The sequence below is a fragment of the Giraffa tippelskirchi genome, chromosome 3 (genome assembly GCF_054371585.1).
Source record: "Giraffa tippelskirchi isolate mGirTip1 chromosome 3, T2T-mGirTip1v1.2.pri, whole genome shotgun sequence".
Taxonomy (NCBI): Eukaryota; Metazoa; Chordata; class Mammalia; order Artiodactyla; family Giraffidae; genus Giraffa; species Giraffa tippelskirchi.
The window spans coordinates 73,889,465-73,911,276 of record NC_137277.1 but is presented as its reverse complement, the minus strand read 5'-3'; the positions used below and the strand labels follow the sequence as shown (position 1 = coordinate 73,911,276).

Here is a 21,812-nt window from a genome sequence, read left to right as displayed (position 1 = left end):
AGAAACTTAGAAACTAAATAACTTGTCCAGAGTCCAGCAAAACCACCTAACACACAGATCTTCTAAACACTACTCATTCAATCCCCAAATTATGCTTTTCTTCACCTATTGAGTTCTGTTCTTCAGCCTCTCAAATGGGAGAGAGAGAACTTAAGAACTGACATTTAATAGTGTGACTAGCACTCTGTGCTGTGAACTCTTACATTCAAGTCTCAACTACACTTAATTACTGTAGATAAGTTACTTCAATCTTCTGGATAAAGAGACAAAAATGATTGTCACACAATTGAAGCAATAAAATTTTATAGTTATATATGAATTATAAAGAAAGAGTAGGAGGAATACTAAATCTGATTGAGTTAGAGAATATTTTACATAAGCTAGGGAAAGGGTCACATTACAAATGTCAGTTTAGCTGATACTCAGAGGATGATATTAGATCAGGAGTTAGGAAATCACTTTTTTCCCCCTATGGTTCATAAACTAAGAATGTTTTTTCCATGTTTAAATGGTTGAAAAAAACAAAGCATAATCTTTTGTGACATAGGAAAATGTATAATATTTAAATGTCACTGTCCAAAAAAGTGTTTTATTAGAACACAATCAGACATAGTCACTTACATATTGTCAATACTGTACAGCAAAGCTGAGTATTTGCAGCCGAAACTGTGTGGACCTCAGGTCTAAAATATTTAGTGCCTGGCACTTTGTTGAAAAAAATTGCTGAACTCTGGTTTAGAGAGAAATGTAACTCAGAGTGCCAGTTTGCAACAAGTTCAGGTGCTTGTGCCAATGTATGAATTAATGCACTACTTCCTATATGGGAAAAGTCTTGCTACAAAAAAAAAAGGAAGGGTCAACTAAGCCATGTGCTAATCCATGTGTTTGGTCATGTGGTAGATTCATTTTCATTTTCTAACTCAAGATCCTTACCTTGTCACAGATGGAGAGCTAACAGTTTGAAGACATTTTAGTGGTCCAAAGACACTTTGGGTACCTCTGTTTCAAAGTCTCAGGATTTATCAGCCTTGAGGGATTGCACATCTTAACATAATTTGAAGAAGAGTTATAATTCTGGGGGGATTCCCTGGGGCTCAGCAGTAAAGAAGCCACCTGCAGTGCAGGAGACCACAGTTTGATTCTTGGGTCAGGGATATCCCCTGGAGAAGGGAACGCCTACTCACTCCAGTATTATTGCCTGGAGAATTTCATGGGCTGTATAGTCCATGGGGTTGCAAAGAGTCGGACATGACTGAGCGATTTTCACTTTCACTATAATTCTGCTACCTGTGTTCACATGTAAATGATTTTAACTGTTTAAAATACAGAAACAAACTGTGGAATATTGAGAATTTTAGCATATGTGAATTTTGAAAGTTTATAAGAAGCAAGCCCAAACAGAGGAAAATTTAGTAATACAAGAAGCAATTTTACTAATTCGTCTGGATACAGTGTTTTCCAGATGTTCAAGCTGGATTTAACAAAGGGAGAGGAATCAGAGATCAAATTGCCAGCATCCATTGGATCAAAGGAAAAGCAAGAGAATTCCAAAAAAACATGTACTTCTACTTTATTGACTATGCCAAAGCCTTTGATCATGGGGATCACAACAAACTGTGAAAAAGTCTTAAAGAGATGGGAATACCAGACCATCTTACCTATCTCCTGAGGAATATGCATGCAGGTCAAGAAGCAACAGTTAGAACTGGGCATGGAACCATAGACTAGCTCCAAATTGGGAGAGGAGTACGTCAAGGCTATATATTGTCACCGTGCTTCTTTAACTTATATGCAGAGTACATCATGTGAAATGTCAGGCTTGATGAAACACAAGTTGGAATCAAGATTGCTAGGAGAAATAACAATAACCTCAGGTATGCTGATGACACCACCCTTATGGCAGAAAGTGAAGAAGAACTAAAGAGCCTCTTGATGAATATTAAAGAGGAGAGTGAAAAAGCTGGTTTAAAACTCAACATTCAAAAACAGAAGATCATAGCATCCGGTCCCATCACTTCATGGCAAATAGATGGGGAAACAATGGTTATAGTGACAAACTTTATTTTCTTGGGCTCCAAAACCACTGCAGATGGTGACTACAGCCATGAAATGAAAAGACACTTGCTCTTTCTTTGGAAGAAAAGCTATGACCAACCTAGACAGCATATTAAAAAGCAGAGACATTACTTTTCTGACAAAGGTCCATCTAGTCAAAACAATGGTTTTTCCAGTAGTTATGTATGGATGTAAGAGTTGGACTATTAAGAAAGCTGAGCACTGAAGAATTGATGCTTTTGAACTGTGGTGTTGGAGAAGACTCTTTAGAGTCCCTTGGACTGCAAGGAGATCAAACCAGTCAACCCTAAAGGAAATCAATCCTGAACATTCATTGGAAGGACTGATGCTGAAGAAACTCCAACAGTTTCCACTGTTCCCTCATCTGTTTGCCATGAAGTGATGGAACCGCATGCCATGATCTTAGTTTTCTGAATGTTGAGCTTTAAGCCAACTTTTTCACTCTCCTCTTTCACTTTCATCAAGAGGCTTTTTAGTTCCTCTTCACTTTCTGCCATAACGGTAGTGTCATCTGCATATCTGAGGTTATTGATACTTCTCCCAGCAATCTTGATTCCAGCTTGTGCTTCTTCCAGCCCAGCGTTTCTCATGATGTACTCTGCATATAAGTTAAATGAGCAGGGTGACAATATACAGCCTTGATGTACTCCTTTTCCTATTTGGAACCAGTCTGTTGTTCCATGTCCAGTTCTAACTGTTGCTTCCTGACCTGCATACAGGTTTCTCAAGAGACAGGTCAGATGGTCTGGTATTCCCATCTGTTTCGGAATTTTCCACAGTTTATTGTGATCCACACAGTCAAGGGCTTTGGCATAGTCAATAAAGCAGAAATAAATGTCTTTCTGGAACTCTCTTGCTTTTTCGATGATCCAGAGGATGTTGGCGATTTGATCTCTGGTTCCTCTGCCTTTTCTAAAACCAGCATGAACATCTGGAAGTTCATGGTTCACATATTGCTGAAGCCTAGCTTGGGGAATTTTGAGCATTACTTTACTAGAGTGTGAGATGAGTGCAATTGTGTGATAGTTTGAGCATTCTTTGGCATTGACTTTCTTTGGGATTGGAATGAAAACTGACCTTTTCCAGTCCTGTGGCCACTGCTGAGTTTCCCAAATTTGCTGGCATATTGAGTGCAGCACTTTCACAGTATCATCTTTCAGGGTTTGAAATAGCTCAACTGGAGTTCCATCACCTCCACTAGCTTTGTTTTTAGTGATAATTCCTAAGGCCCACTTGACTTCACATTCCAGAATGTCTGGCTCTGGGTGAGTGATCACATCATCGTGATTATCTGGGTCATGAAGATCTTTTTTGTACAGTTCTTCTGTGTATTCTTGTCACCTCTTCTTAATATCTTCTGCTTCTGTTAGGTCCATACCATTTCTGTCCTTTATCGAGCCCATCTTTGCATGAAATGTTCCCTTGGTATCTCTAATTTTCCCGAAGAGATCTCTAGTCTTTCCCATTCTGTTGTTTTCCTCTATTTTTTTGCATTGATCACTGAGGAAGGCTTTCGTATCTCTCCTTGCTATTCTTTGGAACTCTGCATTCAAACAGGAATATCTTTCCTTTTCTCTTTGCTTTTTGCTTCTCTTCTTTTCGCAGCTATCTGTAAGGCCTCTTCAGACAGCCATTTTGCTTTTTTGCATTTCTTTTCATGGGGATGGTCTTGATTCCTGTCTCCTGTACAATGTCACGAACCTCTGTCCATAACTCATCAGGCACTCTGTCTATCAGATCTAGTCCCTTAAATATATTTGTCACTCCCACTGTATAATCATAAGGGATTTGATTTAGGTCATACCTGAATGGTCTAGTGGTTTTCCTTACTTTCTTCAAGTGTCTTACAGAGTGTCAATCAAAAACAATGCTTCATTTTGAAGATAAATTCTTTGAAGGGTAAAATAGCAAATGTAGTACTGATTTCAAAACTAGGATAGAGGGCTTTCATAATCAATTATCTTCAAATGTTTAGTAATAATGATCAGCAGCTTCAGCTTGTTCTAACATTTTATTTAAATCATCTTTGCGAATTTTTGAAACTCAAAAACTGGCCTAGCTTGAAATAGAATACTCATCCTTACAGCCTCAAATTTTAGTCATCTTTATTATTACGAAGATAATAATTCCTCTTTTATTTGTTAATGGTATTTCCATTATCTTATCATTTACTGACAGAGGAAATAGATAGAGTCAGAAAATATTTAATTTTAACTTGATATATTGGTAAGAATGATTTAATGAAATTGAAAAGTAATTGCTTCAAAAAATACCATTACTATCCATAGGGAACCTTTGATTCTGAACCCCAAAGACCACCATATTGAATATCAATTTTTATATACTTCTTTTGTCTTCTTAAATATTACTTTTAAAAAGTCTTCATTAATTTTAGTAAGTTTCCAAATTATCATTTTCCTCTTCAAAAATTTCAAAGCATTTCCAGTATTTTATTCTACCTTTTTCCTCTTGTAGATAAAACATACAAAATTAGTTTGATTTTTATTTTTTTTAAATTGAAGTATAGTTAATTTATAATGTGTTAATTTCAAGTGTACAGCAAATTGATTCATATATACATATATACGTAGATAGATTCTTTTTCAGATTATTTTCCATTATGGGTTATTACAATAGATTGAGTATAACTCTCTGTGCTATACTATAAATCCCTTGCTTACCTATTTGATATATAGTAATGTGTATGTGGCCATCCTGAACTCCTAATTTACCTCTCCTCCCTCACCCCTACTATCCACTTTGGTAACTTTTTTTTTTTTTTTTTCTGTCTGTGAGTCTATGTTCTGTTTCGTAAATAAGTTTATTTGTATCATTTTCCTAGACTCCACAAATAAGTGACATCATATATTTATGTTTCTCTGTCTAGCTTACTTCATTTAGTGTGATAACCTTTAGGTCCATCCGTGTGTGCATGCGTGCTCAGTCGCTTTAGTTGTGTCCAACTCGTTGTGGCCCCAAGGGCTGTAGCCTGCCAGGCTCCTCTGTCCTTGGGGATTCTCCAGGCAAGAATACTGGAGTGGTTTGCCATGCCCTCCTCCAGGCGATCTTCCCTACCCAGGAATTGAACTGGCATTTCTTATATCTCCTGCATTGGCAGGTGGTTTCTCTACCACTAGCGCCACCTGGGAAACCCCTAGGTCCATCCATGTTGCTACAAATGACATTATTTCATTCTTTTTTTACAGCTGAAAAATATTCCATTCTATATCTACACCACATCTTTTTAAAAATGTATTTATTCTTTAATTGAAGGATGATAGCTATACATAATTTTTATTTTTTTCTTCTGTCAAACACCAACATGAATCAGCCATAGGTGTACACATGTCCCCTCCCTCTTACCACATCTTTATCCGTTCATTCATCAACGGGCACTTAGGTTGCTTCCATATCTTGGCTATTATAAGTACTGCTGCAATGAACCCTTTGTCTGGATAAATGCTCAGTAGCGGCACTGCAGCATCATACGGTAGTTCTATTTTTAAGGAACCTTGATGCTGTTTTTCATTACTTTCCTATTTTTCATTGTTTATCTTTTAAAGACATGACTCATATATTCTTGGGGGCTTCCCTGATACCTCAGCTGGTGAGAATCCACCTACAATGCAGGATACCTGGGTTCGATTCCTGGGTTGGGAAGATTCCCTGGAGAGGGGAAAGGCTACCCACTCTGGTATTCTGGCCTGGAGAATTCTATGGATTGTATAGTCCATGTGGTTGCAAAGAGTCAGACATGACTGAGCTCACTTTCATATATTCTTAAAAATGAAACATTTCCTGAAGTATATATTTTGCCACACTAGCTATTAGGTACATTTCATTATGTTATGATCTGCTGATTCACTGCATCTATGTTATATTCGGACTTTAAAAAAATATTTTAATCCTTTGTCACTGTAAGATAGCCTTAGAATACAAAAAGATTGCCATTAGCAAGACCAATAGTCTGAGGTCAGGTTAACAAATTTATGTACTTAAAGTAGGAAAGATACTGATGATGGTAAACTGCTGATTGTGGAAAATTTATAGACATGTTTCAAAAAGGAAAGTGAGCCTGTGAGCCAGTAGAAGCACTTGTCTGCCTCAAGGGATATTTTTATAACAAAACATGTTAGAAAACCTTCGACTTATGTCTTCTTGCACACATTTTTTTGAACAATGCAACCTTTGAAATAGCATACTAAGTGATATGTCTGTTGAACATAATGCTGAATGACAGAATGAAGATGCAGAAGAGCACATACTATATGATTCCATTTATCTGTGGTTGTAGATTGCTTTTGGGGGGAATTGACTAGGGAACATGAAGGAATTTCCTAAGAATATGAACTTAGACAATAACTAGAGTATTGTTAACTGAATGTCTGCATTTGTCAAAATATATCAAATTGTATTCTTAAGATCTGTACATTTCACCATGTGCACACTTAAAAAAAAAAAGAACTATAAATCAATATTAGACTCTAGCTAAAAGCCTTGATTTTTGTAGCAATGCAAGGTGTCAATTCTTGAACTAATATCTGTGTATTCTATGTTTGAACAAATGAATAGACACATTGAGGGTAATGAAATTCAGGCTTCTCAGTGTTGTAGAAGGTGATTACAGACACAGGAAGTGAGAAGTCTAGACTGTACCATATGGTATTGGATCAAAATTGGAGTAGAAGAAATGACAGTGTCAGCAGTAAGGACAGATAGTACCATTCTTCACTAAATCAATCAGGATTTTAGGAAGGAGAAACACTGATTCTAGAGCTGAGTAGGAGAGAAGATTCTTAAACTGGGTACCAAAGTAGACGTCAATTAGAAGGTGACACCTAATCTGAGAAATTAAAAACAAACAGGAATTAATGGTACAAATGTACAATGAGAATAACACTTTGCAAGGCCACAGGCAGTGCATTCAAGAGACTTTGTTCCTGGAAACTTTCTCCCTATAGTATGAAAATTCTTTGAGCTGGGATCCAGATCTAGGGAGCAAGAAGATGGGGGGGGGGGGACCAAGTCCTAATTCAGAATACAACTTGTGTCAGTCTATTATGTTACAAAAACATCTTTAGTACATCTTTTTTTTTTTTTTAATTTTCATTGGGGTATAATTGATTTACAATGTTGTGTTAATTTCAAATATGCAACAAAGTGAATCTGCTTTACAAATATATGTGGTTCCTGCCAATGCAGGAGATGCAGGTTCGATCCCTGGGTCAGGAAGATCCCCTGGAGAAGTAAATGGCTACCCACACTCCAGTATTCTCGCCTGGGAAAACCCCATGGGCAGAGGAGCCTGGAGGGCTATAGTCCAGGAGGTCACAGAAGAGTTGGACATGACTTAGTCATTAAACAACAACAATGCATGCTCAGTTGCTCAGTCACATCCAGCTCTTTGTGACCTCATGGACTGTAGCCTGCCTGGCTCCTCTGTCCATAGAATTTTCCAGGCAAAAATACTGGAATGGGTTGCCATTTCCTAAACGATATTCCATTGTATATACACACAACATCTTCTTTATCTATTCCTCTGTTGATGGGCATTTGAGTTGCTTCCATATACGGGCTATTGAGAATAGTGCTGCAATGAACATTGCGGGTGCATGTACTGTTTCAAATTATGGTTTTCTCCAAATATATGCCTAAGTATGGGATTGTTGGGTCATCTGCTAACTCTATGCTCAGTTTTTTAAGGAAACTCCATGGCCCTGCCCATTAGAGGGACAAGAGCTGCTCCAGTGCACAGGCAGCATTCCCTCCCACCTGGAAGACTACACAAACTTGCGGGCCAAACTCATCAAACAGGGGGAAGACACCAGTGTATCTGTTTAAAAAAAACTGTTAACTGTTTGGAGAACATATTTTAATGGATAATAAAAATAATAATATACTGATATTTATACAATGTTTAAAACATGCTCAGCACTTTTCTTAATACATTTCATTTATTAACCAATATAGGATTTTTACAACAGTTCCATGAATCAGGTACTAATATTATCCTAAATTTATAAATAAGAATTGGGAGCACAGATAAGTTAATTAGCTATCTGTAGTCACATAGTAAATGGTTGATCTAGGATTTGAACTTAGACAGTTTTGTAGAGTTTATATTCCTGACCAGTTTACCACATGGCTTCTCTACCAGGTGAATTTACTTCAGAGAGTTATTTTTGTTGCTATTTATTGGCAATTACAAAAAGAAGCGACTTGACCATTGATCTTCATTTCTACTCTTATTTGCTTTTCCCTACAGAATCTATACCTTCTAATTAATTGGAACACCCAACAAACACTGGCACAAACAAGAATTACTGTTATGATTCCTGTCATGAGGAAAAAAAAAAATTAAGTGTGAGATTATGTGGCAGCTTTGCTCTCTTGGCACGTAATTCTGTTTCCATACTATTATGAACATCCACAATTTTTTTTTTGGAAAATCAACAAACAAGAACATCCAAAATGTAAATACACATGAAAAATTTTCCTAGTTAAATAAAAAAATGGAACAACCTCTTACATTACCTTTCTTACCCTCAGTACCTATTATAATGTATTGGACACTAAATAGTGTCCCAACATAATTCTTTTAGTTTATTTTCCTAGCATTGGTTTTAATATTTGTTTTAAAAAATGTGATCTTTAAAGTATATGCTTATTCCAATCTTTTTTTTTTAAATTTGCTTTAAAGTATATATATATTTGCTTTAAAGAGACAAATGCTCAAGGCTGGGGCAATGGGATGACCCAGAGGGATGGGATGGGGAGGGAGGTGGGAGGGGGGTTCAGGATGGGGAGCACATGTAAACCCATGGCTGATCCATGCCAATGTATGGCAAAAACCACTACAATATTATAAAGTAATTAGCCCCCAACTAAAATAAATAAATTTATTAAAAAAAATAAAGTATATATATATATATATATACATACATATATATATATATATATATATATATACCTTTCATTTTGAGGAAAATATTCTTTAGATCTTTCCACGAATATAATGTTGCAGCAACATATCAGAGTTAAGAAACTAATTTTTCAGTCTATTTCCCATATGCAGTTTTTCAGGGTAGTTAACTGATCACTTCTCAGCTGTAATTTTGAGCTCCACTGAACTGTTATGGATGTTCCATTTTAAAACAGAACATATGTGAACAGAACTGTTCCTGTTATGCTTGACTGATGCCCCTGATTGTGTTCTAAATTCACAACTCTGCCTCTAGTTATGAACTAATAACTTTGATTATTTCAGTAAGTCAGACCTTCAAATCCAATCCCATCTGTTTAATTGAAAAGCAAGTAAAAATTACATCTTCTCTATACTGAGTGGCTTTTTTCCCTCCTTCAGTAAAGAGTGATCTCAAAAATTAGAGTGTATGAAATCATTGATATTACTCCAAACTGCATTATACCCAGTCCACATTTAAGTCAACAAACAATTGCTTATTGACATGAAAACACACAAGTATGCTCTCATGAAATACTGATATAGTTTGAATAAACATTATGATATGTAGAAATAGTTTTAATGCACTTAGAGGATATCTTAAAAGCATAATCCAAAACCAGATTTATTGTCCATCCAGGTACTACTGTGCTTCTAAAACACATAAAAACTTTACATAGAAAAGCATGATACTGTGAAAAACAACCTGTTTTTTCAGGACCTGAGCTCTAGCTTCAGCTCAATTACTTTTTGCTAGATATATTTTGTATCCCATTTAACCTTTTATTCTTGGTTTCCACATTTACAAAAAGGGGATAATGTAATAACTTAAACCCAATTCCTATATCACAGATTATATAATGTTCAAATAAAACCATATATGTGAAGAAATTTTATAATCTGATGATCAATATAAATGTTACTTACTGTAACTTATTTCTGACAGAAGACTCCTTACTCAGATAAATTTAGGGTATTGCAAATATTATACCTTATTTTTCTAAAACTGTCTGCTTATGACCTAAAAGCACCTGCATTTTGGTCACAATCGCGATCTTACGATTTAAACTCCTTTACAAAGCAGTTTCTGCTTTTTGTGATTACATGAGGAATTTCTTTGTTACCTGTGACTGTTACTTAGAATGACTATTTTCATGCAGCTACATTTGCACTGTTTTTGTTAAATTTCATTGTCAGTTTAAGTATTTACACATTTCTAACCAGGGATGAGAGTTTGAAACTATAGCAACAGCTTTTTGATTGTTCCTATCTTTTTATGGATATACATTGAAACATTGGTGCTAGTGGTAAAGAACCAGCCTGTCAGTGCAGGAGACATAAGAGATGCAGGTTCCAGTCCCTGAGTTGGGAAGGTCCCCTGGAGGAGAAAATGGCAACCCACTCCAGTATTCTTGCCCGGAGAATCCCATGAACAGAGGCACCTGGCAGTCTACAGTCCATAGGGTCACAAAGAGTCGGACGCAACTGAGGCAACTTAGCACGCATGAGAAAAACACAACTTTATCTCTATCAACTTGTATGTAGCCTCTTTGTTTTTAATATCACATAAGAAATGAGTTTCACTAAGTTTATCCATTACAGGTGATTTAATAGCTTATATTATTCCTATTTTACATATGTATAATTTATTTTTTCCTCATTGTTGTGATGTGCCATGAGCAACACATTCTGTCCTGTCTTTTCCATATAAAGACATTACCTTCATCGAGGCCCCTTTGTTAATTCTCTGTCCCTATGTTTACTATCACTCTTCTTTCTCTTTCCTAGCAAATATCTCTTGCTAAATTTCCCCATCATTTCTATACCATATATCGAAAGTAAGATGTTCTGTTTGGAAATTATATCCTTTAGGGAAACTTTTACCATGTCAAGTCTCTACTGCTTATTTAAATTATTCTCTCTAATTTCATAAAAACATTTTTAAAACTAGTCTATAAACACAATAACTTAATATTATATTTTAAAGTAGGACCTACTTCAACCAAGGTCCCATCTGGAAATACACAGAATACTCAAAAAACTGAAAGGAGGTTTTATTTACAAATGGTCTTTTAGAAAATATGTGAAAGATAAACAGTTTCATTGAGTAACCCAGAGTTACGAGAAGCAGAACTCTTTTCATCTCAAGCCTGAAAGGATAAGTGGAAGGAGTGATCATTCGAATCAGAAAGTGGCTTGTGTAGAGTAGACCTCCTTGAGAGAATCACTGAACTTGAGTCAAAGTGCATGGCAAGTCCATGCTGATCACACAGAGAAGGAACCAAAGGAACAGATTGCCTGATCTCACTCTCTATCTTCCTTTCATTTCTTACCCAGATTTCCATTTGGCCCAACTCAACTAGAAGACACATGTGATATTTGTGCAAAAGCTAGTTAGTCCAAATAGAGAACAGGGGTAAGAAAGATGGATAAAATAGATCTGTCATAGTCCATTGATGTTGCCCAACACACACACACATTTCATCATTGATCATATTGTTGTGGGGCAAGATCAACCCCCTCATCTACTTACTTAAATCTGAATTACCTACCATCATAAGTGTTCCTCACATAATATATATGGAGAAAGATGAGAGAAAAACTGATTTTTAGAAAGACGGAGATAGTTAACCACCTTGGTACAGTTCCTGAAGCTTTGGAGAGTAATCGTGCCTGTCTTCTTTCAATGCCTATTCTATATTCCCTTCACCTTCTGCCAGTCAGTCAGCTGCACAAGGCTTTTTGTACAACTCTTAAAAACTTCAGAATCTGTGCCTTTCAACTCAGTCTGGGTTATTATTGATTCAATTTGCTATTCACCAGTACATTTGAGAAACATATTACAAATAAAAGTGTACCAATCAATCCATTTATTTTGAAATATAGTACTCTTTACCAACATTGTAAAGCATAAATCTAATTCTACTTTTCTGCTCAATACTGTGAATATAATGTCAATAATAGGGCTTCCCAGGTGGCTCAGTGGTAAAGAATCTGCCTGTCAAGCAGGAGATGCAGGCTCCATCCCTGGGCCAGAAATATCCCCTGGAGAAAGAAATGGTAGCCCCTTCCTGTATTCTTGCCTTGGAAATCCCATGGACAGAGGAGACTGGCTGGCTACAGTCCATGGGGTTACAAAAGTGTTGGACACAATTTAGTGACTAAACAACAAAAACAATGTTGATTAAAAAAAAAAAATTAACATTATAGAGCTATTGTATTTCAATATGAAAAAAGTCCCTAAAGAGGATATCAAGAAAAGTGCGAGAGAGTTCACCTAGTTCCAGGCAAGGAAGTAAAGGTATCCTCTTCTTTTTTGCCATATTAAAACAGACTGCTCCTGAATTTTCATACTGATTCCTACTGATTCTTGGTCTTTTGAGGCAGAAATCTTCCCTATGTTGACCTAAATAGTTCCTGCAAACAGGCTGGAGAGTCTTCAAAGAGAACAGACTAACAACTGCTGCAGTATCTTTTTTTTTTTTAAATCACTTGAGCTTAGTTCCAAAGACAACAATGCAATGATATCAGTGGAAGTATTTTTTTCTTTAAGTGAGAAAAATCATTGTCACAAAGGACTAATGAAAGGCTATCTATGTTCTGTAGTATTTAAGCAAATTGATTAATATTTTGTCAATAAGATCATATAGGGAAGGTGACCAATTCAGCTATCAGATGTAAGATGAAAATGGAACTCTTTGAATCCATAGAAATGCTATGGGATGTTCTATGATGGCTCAAAAGTAAAGAATCCACCTGCCAAGCAGGAGCCACAGGAGATGTTAGTTCAGGAAGGTCCCCTGTAGGAGGAAATAGCAACCCGCTCCTGTTTCTTGCCTGGAGACTCCCATGGACAGAGGAGCCTGGCAGGCTACAGTCCACAGGGTCACAAAGCATCAGACAGGACTGAAGGGACTCAGCACATTCCCACATGGGCGATAAGGAGTATAACAGATGACTTTAGTACAGATGCCTAAAAATAAAGCTAGAAGAAAAAGAGTGGAAAAGTTCTCAGAGAAACAATCCTTTTGTCTTGAGTGGAAGCTTTCTATTTCCTATTATCATCAGTTTAATTACAAGATCTTGGATTAGCTGTCTCCCTCTTAAGGTTGTCTGCTTTTGAAAGATTATGAAGAATCCTTTGTTTCAATTTCCAATATTGTAGAATTTCTAATATTTTTTGCTGGGTATTTGGCACTGTAGTTTTAGCAGGAAATAAGCATTCAAAGATCAATCTCTTGAAGTTTTACTTTAAATTGATATCAGCCAGTATTACTGATAAGACTTTTCCCAATGATTTCCAAGTAGAGTTCTTTTCTTAGGATTATGTTTCTGAGGATGATTTTGCTATCAAAATACACCAGCCTACTAATTCAGGATCATTAGTGCTTCCCTGGCAAGCAAAGACAATCAGTACTTTGTTGACGATAACACTAGCTAGTTCTGGAATTTTATTTTTCATATTAACCAATATAGAAGGTAGTAGATTCTTCTCTTGTGTTTTAACATATCATAAATATATTTCTTCATTGATTGTTCTGACAATAGGAATACAACATGAACAGTGAATGCATGAACAAATTTCTAGGCCTTTAATTTCTTCATTAGTATATTATGAATATCATAAATTTATAAAATACGGAAACATAGGGACAATGCCTTTTTTCCCTTAATTATTTTGTTGCCAATGTTTGTGTCCTTCTGCAAAAAAAAAAAAAAGGGTATATTGTTTTAATCTGGAAAATGTACTGTCATTGAAGCATTTCTATATTGACAATATTTTTAACTAGGTAGGCTAACTGACTCTTTAATTGTTTCAGATTTTGCAGGAACTCTAATGTTTACATAAAAATAAAATTATTCTGGTTTTCCTTCCTTTTGTAATGTGAAAGATCAAATATTACTCAATTGTTATTTAGGATACATAAAGATAGTTTTGATGCTGAAGTTATTTTCATAGGAATTTTTATTCTGAATTTGGTACTTGAGTTAGGAAAGAATAAAAATCAATAATTTTTTTTTGAAAAGGACAAGAAAATAAGTCATAAGTTTATAAAGAAGAGATTGAGACAATATTTTTAAGTTCATGTGTGCTGTGCTTAGGCACTCAGTCATATCCGACTCTTTGCAACCCCATGGACTGTAGCCCGCCAGGCTCCTCTGTCCATGGGGATTCTCCAGGCAAGAATACTGGAGTGAGTTGCCATGCCCCCCTCCAGGGATAAAGTTCACTGTTGAGGCTAATTGTGTTCTCTTCACTAGATGAGTAATCACACTATTGTGGTTATCAGGGTCATTAAGACCTTTTTTTGTATAGTTCTTCAATGGCTGATCTATGATGCATTTAAAACAGCACAGTAAATTAAAATTTTGTTGTAGAGAGATACAATATTATTATCTATTATTTATATCACTTTAAAATCCTAAAGCTAATCAAAGATCTGGAAATTGCAATATAAAGTTCACATGTCAGTTCTCTGTGATTTGTAAGACTAAGAATTTCAGAAGATTAAATTCCTGTAAAATAATTCCAGCCTTAAAATTACTTTGAATAGACATAATTTTATGTTTATGCAGCTTTAAGCAATTTGTAGCATCAATCACATTTATTTTGATCATTAAAACCAATGTAAAAAGTTAGAATGTTAAGTCACAGGAAGATGAACCTTAATCTTGTACAAGCTAAAATACTGTAGTCTTATACTGTATAAAAATAAAATATTTTTTGCTTTGGTAAAATCAAGGAGGAGACATAATTTTCTCTAAAAGCCATTTAAATTGTTTTGAGATACATAAATCTCCATCTTGATATAAATATTACAAAAACCTTTTTCTAATATAATTTAGAAATCTTGGTATCTAAATATCAAATTTTAAAGAATATTTAGATCATATTTTAAAACTGAGTATCTTGCTTTCCCTTAATGTAGTTTAAAGGACAATAATATAGCAGCTTAATTATTTTTCTATTATAGAATTGCTTCTTTATAAGAACAAACAAAATTTTAAAGAGAGTTGTTTCTTTTACTTACAGGAAAGTTTTGAATTCTCAAATGTCAAATATACATAGACCTTAACATAACAAAATTGTTTATAAAAGCATTACAGTGTAGGAAATGTTCTCCTATAATTTGCCCCCCGTTTCTGTTATATCTATTTTCTATAGCAGATATTCATAGAAAGTGTCCATTTTCATGATGAATTAATTTCCTAAGTGAAGGGGGAAAAAGAAAAAGAGGAAGAAAAAAAATGGAAGCTAGCTTTCACCAGCCATAGACAGACATGAAGAGAGTTAAAGTTCACTGTAGAGGCTAATTGTGTTCTCTTCACAAGATGGGAAGAAAGCATCTATGAAGCAAAATTAATTTAGATGAGAGAGAGCTTATCACTGTAGCTGGTTTAAATAATTTCATCAAGATTTCATGATTAAAATTTGGTGCTTATTAATCTTCACAGTACAGAAAAAGAAAGAGGGAAGTCTGCTCAGTTAAACAAAGTAATCCTTCTTTTATATGACAAGATTTTATTTCTCTGTGAGGTTTTTTTCAATTTTTGGGGTTCTACTTTTCCCCATTTTTCCCCATTTTGTTCCAAGGTGCATCTCAAAAACACAATTTTGGTTATAGCTAAAGGTCTACAATGTTACTACTGCAATTTTAAATTGTCCTTGGCATGATTATGACATTAAGAAAGATAAATGCAAGAAGGATAATACAAAAGCAAGTGCCAGGAGCTAACAAATTTACCAGGAACCAATTTATTAGAAGCTGGCTGATGATCAGTCAAAAATAAAAATATCTCATGTGCATATCTTTGATCCTCAACCTTAAGGTCAAACTGCTTCTGCCTGCTAACTTGAGAAATCAGCAGTTCCACTGGCAGGTGGAATTTTCAGAGAGAAAATGTCTTTAAAAGCCAACTTTGTATACTTAGCAATTCTGAGGAAAATGTTGATACTGTGTTGTTGATTAATGACACAAGGCAAAGTTTTCCCCACAAAAAGAAATGTCTAAGGAGGGTTTTAGTCTTCAGGTTCAGTTGGAAGGACATTTATCAGACCTATGGGGACCTGGAAGTTCCTCTTTTTCCTCTAATAAACAAGCAGTACCAACCAACAAGCAAAAATCAGAGGGGATGGTTAGTGGCCAAACAATCATTTTTCAGTCTTTCATCAAGGAAAATGAGTACAAACAGATCAGACATGCAAAGAGTTCTGAACCCTTCATTGTGAGGAAGAAACAGAAAATCTTATTTATTTGGATTTGGAGCACAGCTTCAGTATTGACTTCCCTTACTATTATTGGCAAGTTTGCCTCTAGTAGGTTTAGACAGAAGATAAGAACACTACTTGTAAGATAAGGTTATTAGTTTGTGGCAGCAAGAGTCTCAATAAAATATCAGTGGAAACTCCAGAGTTGTCAAAGCCTACCAACAAAGATGATCAAGAACATACTTTTCTCTAGATAAAGTAAAAAAAAAAAAAAAAAGAGGTTTATTTAGCTTACTGAAGCACTCAAGGAAAACTGTAAGACCAATTTTAATTATGTGAAGAGGCATCATCTTAAAAGATTAAGGTTTCTATGTACAATTAAGAGGAAAGTCAAGGCCAGTTCTACATTCATTGCTATCAAAAAAGGGAAGCAATTTGGTGATTGGCTACTCAATAACATAATAGGGACCCCTATGCCTCAGGTGCATCACCGTGTTTACCCATGTTTCACTATAGCAGTGTACCCCGTGTTTCATTACAGCAAACCTCCATACTAGAAGGAAACATCATTTTATTTATTTTTAATCACAGAGTAAATGAGTAAAACACTGAAATGAAATCAATATGAGTTTTTATTAGATCTGAAAATAAATGGTTTAAAATAGAACAATATTGTTCAATTCAGTTCAGCCGCTCAGTCGTGTCTGACTCTTTGCGACCCCATGAATTGCAGCACCCTAGGCCTCCCTGTCCATCACCAACTCCCGGAGTTCACCCAAACCCGTGTCCATCGAGTCGGTGATGCCATCCAACCATCTCATCCTCTGTCGTCCCCTTCTCTTCCTGCCCCCAATCCTTCCCAGCATTAGGGTCTTTTCCAATGAGTCAATTCTTCGCATGTGGTGGCCAAAAAGTATTGGAGTTGGGTCATGGTGGAGAGGTCTGACAGAATGTGGTCCACTGGAGAAGGGCATGGCAAACCACCTCAGTATTCTTGCCTTGAGAACCCCATGAACAGTATAAAAAGGCCAAAAGATAGGACATTTCAAATTATAAGGAAGGAAAGAAGTGTGGGTTTTTTCTGTGAGTCTCTCAGATAACATGATTATAATGCATATATATGGCTTTTATAACACTGAAGAGTAAAGTACATCTACATATTAACACAGTATACTCCACTTTTTAAAATTATATTATATATGATGTCACTATGTATTTGATTTTTAACACATGGGATTTATGCTGTTGGACGGTTATGACTTAAAAAAATAAAACTCATCATATCCCTGTGTCCTTATATTTAAATATATTATTTAAAGTTACTGTATTTAAGAATAGCTAAAATATGAAACAGACAAAATAATCTGGTAAATTATGCTATTACAAAATTCTAATATGCTGCCAATGCTGACTTGAAATAAAAAATAAAATCACCCACTGCACATGCTGTGGAATAAATTTTGATGTTTTAAAGTATGACCAGATTTTAGAGGTACTTTTACTTCAATACACCAACATTAAACACTAAGTACTTACAAAATTGCATTTTCCACAAACTGGATCTTATCTAGAGAATGCTAAAAATCAACTAAAGCCATAATGTTTCACTTTATTGATCTCTAAATCAAAGTCAGACATATGAATTTAAATAATTTGTAAATAAAATATGCATAAAAACTTAAATCCATGAGCCAAGCTTTACTCTGAAGGAAACCAAAATAAGCAAGATTATATCCTGAAAGTTTCCTGTAAATAAAATGTGTATAAATATATTAATCACAACTCAAAATAACAATATTTCACTACTGATCCTTACTAAGGATTTTCAAGTTGTTTAACATTAGAAGTTGATGGAATATAGACACAATAAGAAATATTTACTATCAGAACTATGATAATATTGAAATTATTACTTTACTATCTAGGTCTAAACATTTTAAATTCATCTCATCTAGGTCAGGATATTTATTTTTCATCACTTTGGTATGTGAAATTAAATGTAAATATAATAACATGTATGTAATAACATGTATATTTACATTTAATTTCACATAGCAAAGTATATATGTATGCAAATATATCATGAAACATATGAAACATATTATGAAATATTAGATGGAGGAATATATCATGATCTATGTGTAATCCATTTCACAAAGCATCACCTCCGTATTATAAGAGTATATATGGTCATTCAAAATATATGTTATGTCTATTGTTAATGGAAATAACACCTACCCTCAGATTTATGATGCATCATTTGCCTATTTACAGGTATTGGGTGTATAAAATGTGAAAATCATTTTGACTTTATAATGGAAAAGTAATATGTATGCACACATTAATTAATATACATTTACATGCCTATATGGAGATAAAAAATATTTTAAACACTCCAAAATATGTGAGTTTCCTTCCCAAAGCAACTGTGATCAAGTAGAAATCACAGAAAATAAATCTAGGCATAGAAGCACATAGAACACTGAGAAGGCCCATTAGTGGCAGATCACCCCAAAGGCAACAGAAGTTCAAAATGAACACAACTTTTGCTTGCAACAGTGGTAATGCTGAGCTTAGAAGAGCTGATGGCAACAGCTTCCCTGGAATTTGCTTGGTTCAAAAAGAAGATAAACTACATTTTTAAGATCTTTACTTTTTAACTTGTAGTGTAGTTGATTTTCAATGTTGTGCCAATCTCTGCTGTATAGCAGAGTGACTCAGTTATACACATACATACATTATTTTTATATGCTTTTCCATTTTGACTTATCCCAGGAGTTTGGAAATAGTTCCCTGTGCTAAACAATAGGACTTTTCTGTTTATCCAATCTAAATGTAATAGTTTGCATCTATCAACCCCAAATCCCTGTCCATCCCTCTCCCTCCCTCTATTTCCTTGGCAACCACAGTCTGTTCTCTATGTTTGTGAATCTGTTTCTGTTTTGTGCTAAGGTTCACTTGTGTCATATTTTAGATTCCACATGTAAGTGAAATAATATGGTATTTGTCTTTGTCTAAATTAATTCACTCAGTAGATCCATTCCTGTTGCTGCAAATGGAATTATTTTGTCATTTTTATGGATGAGTTATAGTCCACTGTGTGTGTATATATATATATATATATATATATATATATATATATATATATATACACTAAGTCTTTATCCATTCCTTTGTTGATACACATTTATGTTGTTTCCATGTCTTGGCTATTGTGAATAGTGCTCCTATGAACATAGAACTGAAGCATGTTTTTTAGTTATAGTTTTGTCTGGGCATATGCCCAGGGGTGGGATTAATGGTTTATATAGTAATTTAACTTTTAGTTTTCTAAGGCACTTTCATACTCTTTTCATAGTGGCTGCACCAACTTACATTCCCACCAACAGTGGGAGGGTTAACAGTGTAACAGTAGGAGGGTTCCCTTTTCTCCACACTCTCCAGCATTAGTTATTTACAGCCTTTTTAATGATGGCCATTCTGACTAGTGTTAGGTAGTACTTCATGGTAGTTTTGTTTGTGTTTTTCTAATAATTAATAATGCTGAGCCCTTGTTGGTCACATCATTTGCAAATAAATATTTTCTCCCGTCCTGTAGGTTGTCTTTCTTTTCTTCCTTTTTTTTTTTTTTTGGTTTCCTTTGTTGTGCAAAAGCTTGTGAGATTGATTATGTCCCATTTTTTTTTATTTTTAGTTTTATTTCTATTCCCTTGGGAGACTGACCTAAGGAAACATTGGCACTACTTATGTAAAAGAATGTTTTGCCTACATTCTCTTCTAGCAGTTTTATGGTGTCATGTCTTATGTTTGAGTCTTTAAGTCATTAGGAGCTTACTTCTGTGCATGATGTGAGGATATGTTATAACTTCATTGATTTACATGAAGCTGCCCAAGTTTGCAGCATGACTTGCTGAAGATGAGCTATATTTGCATGGAGAAGTATACCTTTGTGCCAGTAAAGAAAAGGAGAATCTTTTGGTTGTGAAAAATTAGCTGGACTGAAAAATATGTTATTCATTTCTACCCTCTGTGTCAGAAATTTCCTACAAATATCATATCCTGGAAACTATAGTTCATTTAAAGATAGAAAAGAAAGCAAAAAGTTCCATGGATCAATAAATACATTTTTCAACCCTGTGGACTGTAGCCCATCAGGCTCCTCTGTCCATGGGATTCTCCAGGCAAGAACACTGGAGTGGGTTGCCATGACCTCCTCCAGGGGATCTTCTTGACCCAGGGATCAAACCTGCATCTTTTATGTCTCTTGTATTGGTATGTGAGTTCTTTACCACTAGTACCACTTAGGAAGCCCCATTATTCAAGGGAAGAGGTCAAAATAGGAACATTCACAAGAGTCTGAGAAAAGTTGGCTCCAACTCTCTTGGATAACTTTGAGGGATTCACAACTTCCGTGGAGGAAGCAGCTGCAGAGAGAACTAAAATTAGTAGAGCCTGAATATGTTAATGCATTGCTGCAACCTCATGATAAAATGGTAATGAGAGGCGGTGGCCAATCAGGACAAGGGGTGGCCCATAATGAAGCTACCTAGTTCAATGCAAACAAGTGAGTTTGACTCATCAGATGAGGAGCCTATCGAAGATGAACAGACTCCAATTGAGATATCATGGCTATCCCTGTCACTAGTGAATTGTTCTCAGTTTCCTGGTTTATGTGTGCTTCCAGGTTGTAAATTTAAAGATGTTAGAAGAAATGTCCAAAAAGATACAGAAGAACTAAAGAGCTATGGTATACAAGACATATTTGTTTTCTTCACCAGAAGGGAACTGTCAAACTATAGAGTTCCAAACCTTTTGGATCTCTACCATCAGTATGGAATTATCACTCATCACCATCCAATTCCAGATGGAGGGACTCCTGACATCACCAGCTGCTGTGAAATTACAGAGGAGCTTGAAATTTGCCTTAAAAATAACCAAAAAACCTTAAAACACTGCTATGGAGGACTTGGGAGATCTTATCTTGTAGCTGCTTGTCTCCCCCATACCTGTCTGACACAGTATCACCACAGCAAGCCATCGACAGCCTGAAGGACCTGAGAGGATCTGGAACAATACAGACCATAAAGCAATATAATTATCTTCATGAGTTCCAGGACAAGTTAGCTGCACACCTTTCATCAAGAGATTCACTCTCAAGATCTGTATCTAGATAAAAGAAGTTCAAATAGCATATATATATGACCATGCCTGAAATTTGAGTTCTCTAATAGCATTTGTATTGAAACTACTAGTGTTATCAAACTGAATGTAATGAATGTAAATGTACATGTGCAGATATTCCTAAAGCTTTTATTGACAAAAAAAAAGTTAATAAGGTGTTGCTTCTTATGGATGAGCAAAAGTTTCTTGAGATGGAATCTACACATGGTGAAGATTCTGTGAATATTGTTCAAACGACAACAAAAGATTTAGAATATGACTTAAATTTAGTTGATAAGCAGTGACTGGGAGGGTTTACAAGCTTTATTGTGGGTAAAGTACTATCAAACAGCATTACATCCTAGGGAAAAATCATGAAGGGAAGAGTCAAATGATGCAGCAACT

The 21,812-nt window shown here is 35.3% G+C and overlaps 1 pseudogene across 1 annotated transcript; it reads left to right on the top strand.

Annotated features, from left to right (window-relative positions):
* The first annotated feature begins 20,783 nt into the window (after nucleotides 1–20,783).
* LOC145543276 (cyclin-dependent kinase inhibitor 3-like) lies at nucleotides 20,784–21,442 on the top strand (annotated as a pseudogene). The gene is made up of 2 exons (XR_014080608.1): nucleotides 20,784–20,811; nucleotides 20,932–21,442. The product of XR_014080608.1 is annotated as a cyclin-dependent kinase inhibitor 3-like (transcript).
* Nucleotides 21,443–21,812: the final 370 nt, after the last annotated feature.